The sequence below is a fragment of the Lutra lutra genome, chromosome 13 (assembly GCF_902655055.1).
Source record: "Lutra lutra chromosome 13, mLutLut1.2, whole genome shotgun sequence".
Classification (NCBI taxonomy): domain Eukaryota; kingdom Metazoa; phylum Chordata; class Mammalia; order Carnivora; family Mustelidae; genus Lutra; species Lutra lutra.
In genome coordinates, this window is record NC_062290.1 from 8,747,093 (window position 1) to 8,758,171 (window position 11,079).

The following is an 11,079-nucleotide window of genomic DNA, read 5'->3' on the forward strand; positions in this document are numbered from 1 at the left end:
TACACTCATACGAGTGACAAATAGGCACCACCAACAGAATATGTATACATTGATTTTTTAAGTAAATTGTTTTTGATCTTTGCTAAGTCCCCTATCTCAGCTGATCAAAACCGGGAGTATAGTGATACACCAAGGGTAAGAACAGTACGGTCTCCTTAAGTGTTGAAGACATGAGTCAGTGAATTTCGAGGTCCCAGTGAATTTTTCTTGCTTCTACATGGGATGACGTCAGCTGTCACGCTGTTACAAAAAAATTAAATCAAGTTAAGAGTGGCTTAGAAGGAATACTGAGCTTAATTAAAACACAATTTTTTTTTTTTTTAAGATTTTATGTATTCGAGAGAGCACAAGCAGGGGAAGCCGCAGGCAGAGGAAGAGGGAGAAGCAGACTCCCTGCTGAGCAGGGAGCCCGATGTCAGGCTTGATCCCAGGACCCTGGAATCACAATCGGAGCCAAAGGCAAACACTGAACTGACTGGGCCACCCAGGCGCCCTAAAACACAGTGTCTTATTGGGTCTCCTGGAAGTATACTTTCTTCTAGGACATCCCTTTTCTTTCTTTCTTTTCTTTTTTTTTTTTTTAAACATTCTGTGCCTTCCTTCTCTAAGTGCTGGGAGATTCTTTTACTTGTCATCTTCAAACATATTTTCCTCTACCATCTACTAACGAACGCAGGTAGAACTGGGGAAGCCTTTGCTCAATTGCAATGGTACTTTCCAGAATTTTGTCAATGTGTGCCTGTATTATATATAATTTATATATCCATACATATACATATATCTCAGTATAATGTGAAAGAATAAACAAGATAATAAGCTTTTTGGAACTTCAGTTCCAAGAAGCTGTTGCCTGATTCAGAGTCTTTTCTTTTTTAAGGTTTTATTTATTCATTTTAGTGAGAAGAGAGACAGTGCAAGCAAGGCGAGGAGCAGAGGGAGAGGGACAAGCAGACTCTGCATGGAGCATGGAGCCTGATGTGGGGCTCCATTCCATGACCCTGAGATCATGACCTGAGCCAAAATCGAGTTGGACATCCAACCTATCGAGCCACCCAGGCACACCCCAGAGCATTTCCAAAGGAGAACATCTTAGAATATTTTGGGCCACATAATTCCCAAGTGTTTTATAGATATTGAAAACGTTTAAAGATTAAAAATGATGAAGGGTAAATAAATCATTAAAGGCGATTATAGGAACCATCACCTACCTTGGGAAACAAATGCCATGAGTTATCTCATTACTTATGAGAAGCAACCATTCGTGAATGCCAAGTATCACCTAAAACACAGACTCTCCAGTGGGGCAGCAGAATTGGTTCTACATCCATCACGGTCAATGGATGCTTCCGGCCACCCAGTCCTGCTAACCTGTTCACCAAGGGTCTCTACATTCCCTGAACATATCCCCTAAATCAGTCCTCAGATGGGACGAGCTTTATTCTAGAAAGGGAATACCAGCAGATCCCGGAAAGAAGTTAAAAGGATAGTAAGTTACAAACCCTACCTTGTCCTTTTGTCTCCTGTCCTGCTGGCATCCTTCGAAATGTCTCACTCTGTAACATTTTGGTCTAAGTCATATAAAACATACCTTCCCAGGGTTCTCTATTTGCTAATAGAAAAAGAGCCGAACCGTTGCCCCCGGACTTGCTGTGCTTTGACTTCAGGTGCGCTCACAATCAGCTTATCACCGCAGCGCTGTGATGTGGGTCATAATTAAAAGATTTTACTACAGAAAATGACTGTGCTGTTTGTACATTCCTTTCATGTCCTTGAGGAAGAACGCCATCAATCGCTTATTTGCCTTTTATATGAATTTTTAAAGGCAGCCTAGTGAAAGAGAGGAAGCTGATGCCATAAAAGAGAGACTTCGTTTCAAATCCTGGCTCTGGCCATTAGGAACTTTGTGAACTTGGACCGGTTACTTAATACTGTTGGGTCTTGGTTTCTTCAGCTGGGCAATGGGCCGGAACATCAGCCTTGCAGGGATCCCGTGGATTAAATTAAATAAGACATGGAACGCAACGGATGTATAGGCCTGTATTTAATGCTGTGGATCATTCTCTTCTCTTCTCTTCTTTCCTTCTACATTTCTATGTCCTTCAATGTTATATCCCTCTGGGCAGGGATGGGAATCTCCCAGGCCCTATGTTAGGCGATGAGAAGTTACGAGAATCAGGACATCAGTGAGCTCACTCTCTTTTCACTCTTTTCACTTCAGGCAATCCACAAAGCATCTTCTGTTTCTCCATGAGAAGCCCTCCTCCCGTAACTCATGCTAGCGCTTTGCTTCTTTCCCTATTTGAGCCATAATTTAAGTGCATATTGTGGATTAGATGGCACTGTCCAGGGCATCTGAACCTCCCTGAGGGGGGCTCAGCTTTGCCCCTCCCATACATGATACCATCACTTTTGGGGTCCCCCAAATATTTATTGGCTTGGATAGGCAAGGCAATAAGGTGCTCTCCTGGACTTGGAAGAGTAAATTCACCCTCCTTCACCCTCCAGTTCATTATTCAGTCAGAGAATCAATCCAAAGATAGACTCTACATCATGAAACTTGAAGAAAAAATGCCCCGCACCCTCTGCTCCTATCAGGAGGCACCTCAAGGAAACTCCCTGGGTTTCTCCACTTCCCCACCTCCTTGAGGATGTCAGAGCGGATGTGAATCCCGATTCCCTCCTTCCCACCCTAAACGCTACCTTTAGTACAACCAGAAAAAAGCTAAAGCCACAGTTTTCCATCTAATTATAAGTTTTATCGGATTCATATGTGGCCTTTGAAGAGTTGGTAAGGAAAAGCACGTAGCATCACCAACTATGGTGAAGATAGGACACAATCAGACTGTGTTCTCTCAAAGACCTTTGTAAAGCAGCTGTGAAGATATGACGACACAGCCGTGCTCTTCCCATAGAGGACGAGAAGGATTGCAGGTTTCGCTTCTGGTGAAACTGGGAGATCAGGCTGTCTGACTATGAGGCTGCCCAGCCGCCCTCCTTTCAGGGATAGGATCAAACTGAATAAACTTTAGACACTGTGAGAGCTTCGGGGGGCTTATTCCCTCCTTTAACATACCTTGAACCGACAGACAAGGGTCACTGTCGCAGAGCTGCCAAGACAAAGGGCACCGGGGCCCTGGCTGTGTTTTGCTCCTACCACTTGCTAACTGGGTGACCTGCAGAAAAAAGTTGTTTTACGATTTCCTCATTTTTAGAGTAGGGGAAATGACAAGAGCCCACCTCACAGGGTTGTTGTGAGGACTGAACGTGTTATTACAGGCAAAACATTTTGATAAATATCCAGGCACATAGTAGACACTTGATACATTTAGCCAAAAAGCAGTAACGAAAGCCCCTAAACCTCAGTTTCCTTGATATGCGCATTTGCGTGGCGGGTGTTAAAATGAATGAGAGTTTGCTGGTCTTGGAACCCTTGTTCCAGTAGGTAGAAAGGTATATAAGTAGACAATTATGGTGGAGGGTGTATATTCCCTTACAAAGGACTATGGGGGCAACTTTACAGAGAGGATGAGCTGGGGTTTCAGAGAGCAGTGGCAGTTTTCTCAGCACAAAAGAGGGCACGGGACCAGAGTGGTTCCATAAAGAAGGAATGGCGTGTGGGAAGCCTGGATGGATGAGGGGATGTTGGATTCTGCTGTTGTAGCCTCTGGGACATGGCTTGACAAGAGGCAGGCTACATAGGGCAGTGACGAAGGATGGAGCCAGAAAGTTTAGGCTGAGGACCGGAGGTAAAACTTGTATAGGTCACGCTCAAGATCATCACTGATGGGCTCCCATAAGAGGCATCCAAGCCAAGAGATGCCATGATAACGTAATGAAGCACCTGTTTCTTACTGCATTCATGTTTAACACTCAAGGAGAAATCGTAATAACCAAGAATTATAACTAGCAGAGACATGGTTAATTTGCTGTCAAATTCCCCTTGTATTACTGATAATTACTCTGTTGCCTTGAACCAATCGCTTCAAGTCTCTGAAGCTCATTTTCATCAGGGTTGTTGGGGGGTTTGAGAGAGATAATATATGTTAGTACTCTGTGAAATTTAAAGCAACAGGGAGCCATGCCATGTTAAACGATAAGCCCATTTTAAATCCTTTTGGAATGAAGAAGGCATAAATCCAATGGCGTGTCACGGCCCCTCTTACCAGCCCACCACACGAATGCTGGAATCCCCGGAGGACGAGGAGGGCCAGTTCTTACTACGCTCCTTCATCTTTATTTAGGGACGACACCTACCATGTAGGGGCTATTAGGAGGTGGGAAGGCAATTTACATCCCAGGCAGTGTTGGGCAATCGCTAAGAGGACAGTTCTTAGGGTCCAATGTGTTGTTTTGACACCTAGCTTATTTTTTTAAAGTATCCTTTGCAATTTAGCTAATCTAAGTCTCAACTTGCTTATCTGTAAAGTGGAATAAATAATAATAATAATAAATATTCATTTCATCAGATTGTTTTCAAGATTAAATGTGGTAACACAATAAAGTGCTCAGATTAGTGCCGTGTTCATCATGGGAATCTAGTACATCTGTCATCGTCTGTAAATTTGTAAAAATTTAAAAAACCCTGAAATTTAAATTGTTGGTGAATTATGTGCCACTGATCCCTAACTAGTAAAAGGCACACACAGATTTTAGACTTGAAATATATGCAGCTCCAAGGCTCCTATTTTTTCCCCCAATATCATGCTGCCTCTCCTGATCACAGACCCCCAACACAAATGCACAGCCCTAGTATGAAAATGAGGAATTGAAAGTGAGTGGAGATGATATTTCTAGAGTGTCTGTCAAGTTTAACAAAATGTGCAAAAGTAAACAAGCAGTACCAAGACCTGAAGGTGAGCTGCATATTTAAAATTCTTCCTTTTTAATAATCTAAGCTGTTATTATCAGCGGATAAGAAAACACTAATTTAAAAAAAAAAAACTGCATACAACGTTTTTTTCTTACCCCGATGCATTTTTACCTCTAATGCAATGTACATAGCATAAATAAGTAATGTAATCAAGTTTATCTTTGGAAGAAAAAGTTAATAATCTTACTGGAGAGTTGGAAATAAATGGTGCTCTTATTGCATTTATTACAAATCACACAGATCAAACCCGCACCACCTGAATCTAGGTATCATTTGCATATCTTGAATCCCTTGGGATCCGTTCTCAGCCTCCTCAGGACCCGCAGAGCAAGTTGGCACCTGCACCTCTGCTCTGGGACTTCAGGGGACCCTGGCATCCTTGCACTTGCCCTGTGGGAGCTAGAGACTGCAGGGGGCTGGGCTCGGCATTCAGGGCTCCAGAATGAATTGTATCCATCAGGTCAGTGGGGACAAATGGCTGACCGGCATGACTGGATGACAGAAGGAAACCCACTGAGCTTGCGAGACTACAAAGAGTGACCTGTATGTAAAGAGGAGGGAGGAGGGAGGCATGGACTGGAGAGTAGACGGACAGACAGACATCACAGGGAAGAGTGGAGAGGAAAAGGAGGCAATGTGAGTCCCTGAGGGACCTCCACTGGGTCCTGCAGCTGGGGGAGTTTCTGCAAGTCATGGCCAGTTAACGGCACAGTGTGGCTTGGGGACACCGATGACACCCCCACAGCCTCCATTCCCTGGCTTCCTTTCCATTCCCTGTGCTTCCTTTTCCACACTGGGAATCCAGGATTACTAAACTGGAGGAATCTGGAGGGCCTTTTCCTTTTAGTCCTGTGCCCAGGAACCTTGTCTACACTGCTTATTCTGAGTGTGGCCTAAGCTCCTGCCATGAGCTCTGAGTCCCTTCTCCTGCCTTCTCTTCTCACCCATTATCCCCCCTCTCCCCAGTACTTTCAATAGCTCTATCAGCACTGCCCCCCCAAACCCAAGACACACTGAAAACACGCTCCTTCCAGTCCACCCTAACACCCCCACATGGCTGCCAGCCCTCCTTGGGGGGTCTTCTAAGACATCTATTCCCTGTCCCCCTGAGAGTCGCCCCCCCACCCCCCCGCCACCCCTCTCCTTCTCTCCTCTGCACTCTGCACATCTGCTTATCACGGCATTTCCACGGGGGTATCGCCCCAGCCGGCCCTCTGTCCTGTCTCTGGGTGGCAGTCCCTGAGTCACTTCCGGAATGTGGATGTCTTTTTCCTCTTTGCATTCCTGTGCCTGTTGCTGTGCCTGGGGCTTGGACGTGCTCAAGGTGCCATGAGCTTTGTCGCATACTTGTTGTATAAGGATTCTGCACAGGATGCAGCTGTGGAGACAAGTAGTCCTGAAGTCCACAGTTGGTAAGCGGGAGAGGCCGGAGAGGCTGGTGGTACAGTTCTGGTCCAAGCCCAAGGGCCTGACAACTGGGACAGCTGATGGTGTAGGTTCCAGACCAAGTCCGAGTCTAAAGGCAGGAGAAGATCGATGTCCCAGCTTGGACATAATCAGGCAGAGGGAGAGAGAGAGAGAGTTTTCTCCTATTCAGCCTTTTCATTCTGTTCAGGCCTTCAGAGCACTGGATGGGGCCCACTCGCGCAGGGGAGGGCACTCCGCTTTACTCCGTCTGTGATCCAAATGCTGAATCAGTAGAAACACTCTCAGAGACACACCCAGAAGGTTTAGCAAATATCTGGGCATCCTGGGGTCCAGTCAAGCTGACACATAAAATGAACTATCACACGGGTCCGCCATATTCAACTCCCACGGTGCGTTCTATCTGCTTCAGGAAAACATTAGCACCACAGCTCTTAGAAATTCCTCCCTTCCGATTCTGCATTTACTTTCTGCTCTAGGGGATAGAAAACCTGATTCTGGCTCTCCTCTCTTGTTCTGTGTCTCCTGAGTTCTTTACTAGACTTCTTTACTAACATTGCAAACTCCTTGAGGGTAACTAACGACTACACGCCCCTCTTTTCCCGCACTCTTCATCATGCCTGCCTTGGAGTTGGAACAGAGGAGGCACTCCAAAAATAATTATTCAATTGGATTAGACTGAAATATAATACATATGATCAATGACTTATCAGACATTAGTGACGTTGTACCTACCAGATTGCTGGTTATGGACCCCAAACCCATTGTCCTCCTTTAATGAGAGAGAGGACTCCTAAAATGTGGGGCCGTAGCCATGCCTTCTGGCCGCATCTCAGGGACTGGGAAAGGTACGGTGAACGTGGTCTGGTCATCACTGCACGGAGCTTACGATTCTAATAAAGAACTCTGCTTGCTCGTGGGCCCAGGGCAACAAGGGAAGCTGTCGATGGGTCTTTGATCATGCAGTACAGACAGGAAATGCTGGAGGGACCTAGGGAAGGGAGGGATGTCTGTATGCTCTGATGCTAATGTTTTTCCAGCTTCCTTTGCAGCTAGGGGCAATGGGTCCCGTGAATACGCGCTGGCCACTGGGACGTAGGCAGACAGCTGGGTGTTGTATGGGTTTTACTTTCCCCTTCCTTCTTCTGACCGCCAGGGTCCCAGACGGGATGCCGGAGCCCCAGCAGAGCCAGCTTGAGGATGGAAGCTACGTGCTAGGAATGGTAAAGCAGAAAGACAGAAGGGGTCTTGCGTCTTTGTGCTGCTGCCCTAGCAGCCCTGGACGGCTCATTTCTGGGCGTCTTTCACATGAAAGAATAGAACTTGGTGGTTTTAAACCTCTTTTATTTCGGTTTTCTATTTTATGCAGTGGCACATAATCCTCGCTAAAACAGAGACAAATTAACACTTGCAAAAGAATTGGAGGGAAGTACCGTCTGAAATAAAGGCAAATATTCTTTCAGTTTTTTTTAAAAAAAAAACATGGCATTTTTACTCATATCCCAGAAACAAGGGAGCTACTATCATCACATGTATTTGGTATTACTAATATAAAATATATCCCTTTTATTCATTTCTCCCCCATCATGACGAATCTCTCAGTGATGTGGGGCTTTAGCTTGTCTTTCCACACAAGGACGATTTTCCTGTAAATTAGAGCAAAAGGAAAAAAGCCTTGTAAATCATCTCTCTCACTTAACTTGCCCATTGTCCTCTCTCTGCAGGAAACCCAGAGGTTGCAGAGGAAAATGGCTGGTGGAGATGCAGCGGAAACAACTCGGTTTAGAAATGAGGTGAGAATAAGTGAAATTAATGTAACCGCAGACCTTCCTTTCTTTTCCCCCCTTCTTCGCAAACTTGAAATTGGGGAAATCATTGAGAGGCGTCTTTGTTTTAAATGAGCCCAAGACAAGGATGTCTCTTTCTGTGGATCGCATTAAATGAAGTGGAAAGAGAAGGGGACTCAGAGGATGAATTAAAAAAATCCCACCCGCTTCCGTCTCCCCCAACACAAGGGATCCTTGGCTGTGGGACTTTTAGAGAAATGCTCCACTCTCTCAGTCTTTCCTAATTTCAAAAAGGCTTTCAGAATAAGGACATCAAAGTACCATCTCGCGCTTCGCAAGTTCTGCTATTCTCCCTCAAGAAGAGCCACAATGAATGAACCAAATTGAATCTTTTGCGATGGGACAAATTCTAAAGCTCAAACCAGTCCAATTTAGGGAGCAAACCGGCCTTCTTTGTAATGAAACAAAATGGCGCAGACCAAAGGCAGACCTTAGCATGAGCAGCCAGCACGCAGACGCAACAGCATGTTAGCATCAGGAAGAAAGGATGGTAACAAAACCTGGACGACTCACTTTCGGGATGCTCCCCTCACATGGCCGGTGAATCAGGGCCGGCCCTTGTCTAGAAGCTCAGCTGTACTGGGAGCCAGAAGCTTTGGTTTCTCTCCACAAGGGCCTCTCCACAGCCGCTTCACAGCACAGGGGCTGGCTGCCAGGAGCTGGTGTTCCAAGGGGGAGAAGCAAAGCGCATGGCATTTTGATGCCCTAGTGTCGGAAGTCATGTAGCTCTCCACTGACCATACTCAGTATTTAACACGTTCACAGATATCCACCCAGGCTCACGGGAAAGGGGCCCGGGCCCCACCAGTTCTGTGAGAGACATGGCAAGGCCACACTGTAAGAACAACAAGGGGGATGTCTGAAGAGACTGTGGTCTCCATCTTGGGAAAATACAGACTGCCACAACAGGAAAAAGAAGTTCGCAGTAGGGAAAGTGGGAGTTCTCCCCTCACTGGGTCAGCCTGAAAGCTAATGTACCTGGACCAGCTCTTACAACATCTGGGAAGAGCCTGGAAAGAGATAAGATTCCACTCCCACGGCCCTTTAGCACCACGAGCTGTCCAGGAGGAGTCCCTGGGTGACCCAAACTATGAACTACAGAGAGTCACAAATGGATTTCCAGCTACTACCCCTTTCAAGAAACACCCTGCAGCCATTGTGCTTTTACTAAGAATGAGGTGGTTTGAGGGGAAACTGTGCTGTTCTGTACACTGCCCACTGAGAGGAAGAACAATTCCAAACTGGGGTTTCCATGGCAGTGGGCCTCCAACTCAGGGCCTCCCTGTCATGGCTACTATAGGATCCGGGGAGGCAGGGCGAGCTTGCTGGGGCAGTCAGGGTCTCTCCTTCAGCAGGGCCTGGCACCTGCACTAGAGCGGCAGGGCAGAACCAGAGACTCAGCAGTCCTCACGGAGCTACGACAGGCTGTGTTTAGGGCACAGAGAGAGAGAAAGATGGAGAGAGAGTGCTTCCTGTCCCAGCCCCCTGCTTGGAGCCTCACTCTGTTATTTGGGTACCCGAGCTGCATTGCTGGCATCTTTGTGTCTCACAGAGCCCCTCATGGCAACAGTCTCCTCAGCGTCCACAGACAACCTCTCTCCACAGGGCTCAGATGAGAATCCAGGGAAGCCAACTTCTCAAAAATAGATGCCAGTAGGCTGCCTGCCCCACCAAGTCATTGGACATTTCCAGACATGCCTGATTCCCAGCTGAGAACACAAATTAGGCTCAAACTTGAATCCTTGCTACAACGCTCAGTGTGCCCAGCACACCACAGAGCTTTCTCCCATGCTGACTCTGTGAGGTACGTAGGGTAGATATTAGTATGGCTTCCATTTTTCTATTTTTTTAGGATTTTATTTTTATTCATTCTACAGAGAGAGAGAGAGAGAGCGAGAGCATGCATTTGTACATGAGTGAGGGGAGGGGCAGAGGGAGAGGGAGAGAATCTCAAGCCGGCGCCCTGTTGAGTGCAGAACCTGAGTTGGGGCCCGATCCCACAACCCCTGAGATCATGACCTGAGCCGAAACCAGGAGGCGACACTTAATCGGCTGAGCCACCCATGCGCTCCTGGCTTCCATATTTCATACGAAGAAGTTACTTCTTAGTGGGGATATGCAGGGAGCCTGAAGTGAAATAATAATAATAAAGATTCAGGTTGAACATTTTGGGAGGGCGCCCTGTGTGACTCAGTCGGTTAAGCTGAGATGGGACTACTGATCTCCGCTCAGGTCTTGATGTCACAGTCTTGAGTTCAGGCCCTGCTTTGGGCGTCATGCTGGGTGTGGAGCCTACTTTCAAAAAAAAAAAAAAAAAAAAAAAAGATTCAGATCAAACATTTCAGTGGAGGTCTTTGAATAGCAAATCTGGAACTCTCCTTGGAGTCATTTCTTAATGACAGGTCACCAAGCTTGGCCTGGATGCTCCAGGCAGTTAGACACATTTTCCTGTCTGTGCTCACAGCACGCTGGTCTGTTGTCACATTTATTGCATTTTATGGCACCACTTTAAATGTCATTCTTCCCCACCAAGTGCCTCTTGTGCTAGCAGAGCGCCTGGCATGGAGAAGGCACTTGATAAACATTTCTTGGTGGAATGAATAGGAGTCTCTTCATGTGTCCCAAGCGGAGGTCCGTCCTCCCAGGGTGTTCAGAAGTGGGGGAGCGTTTGTGGATGTCACAACACTGGGTAGTGAGGCTCCTAGACTGTAGTGACCAGGGCCAGGAATATGGGATGTCTTGCCATCTGTCAGGCAGCCCCGTACAAAGAAGGATTCTGCCCCAAATGCCAGTCACTCCTCTGCTGAGAATAACTGCTAGGTTGCTAGAATGGCAGCCTCTCCAGGCTCCGGGCTTGGCCTAGGAACACCTTGGTTACCTGTGACCCGGCTATTTGAGCTTTGCAGTTCACATGGGGGCTGTGCTCTCTTCCCAACC

The 11,079-nt window shown here is 46.7% G+C and overlaps 1 long non-coding RNA gene across 2 annotated transcripts in view; it reads right to left on the bottom strand.

Moving 5' to 3' along the window:
* LOC125083807 (uncharacterized) overlaps positions 1-11,079 on the bottom strand; it is a 322,084-nt gene that overhangs the window by 39,629 nt on the left and 271,376 nt on the right. The gene's annotated exons all lie outside the window — the stretch shown is intronic.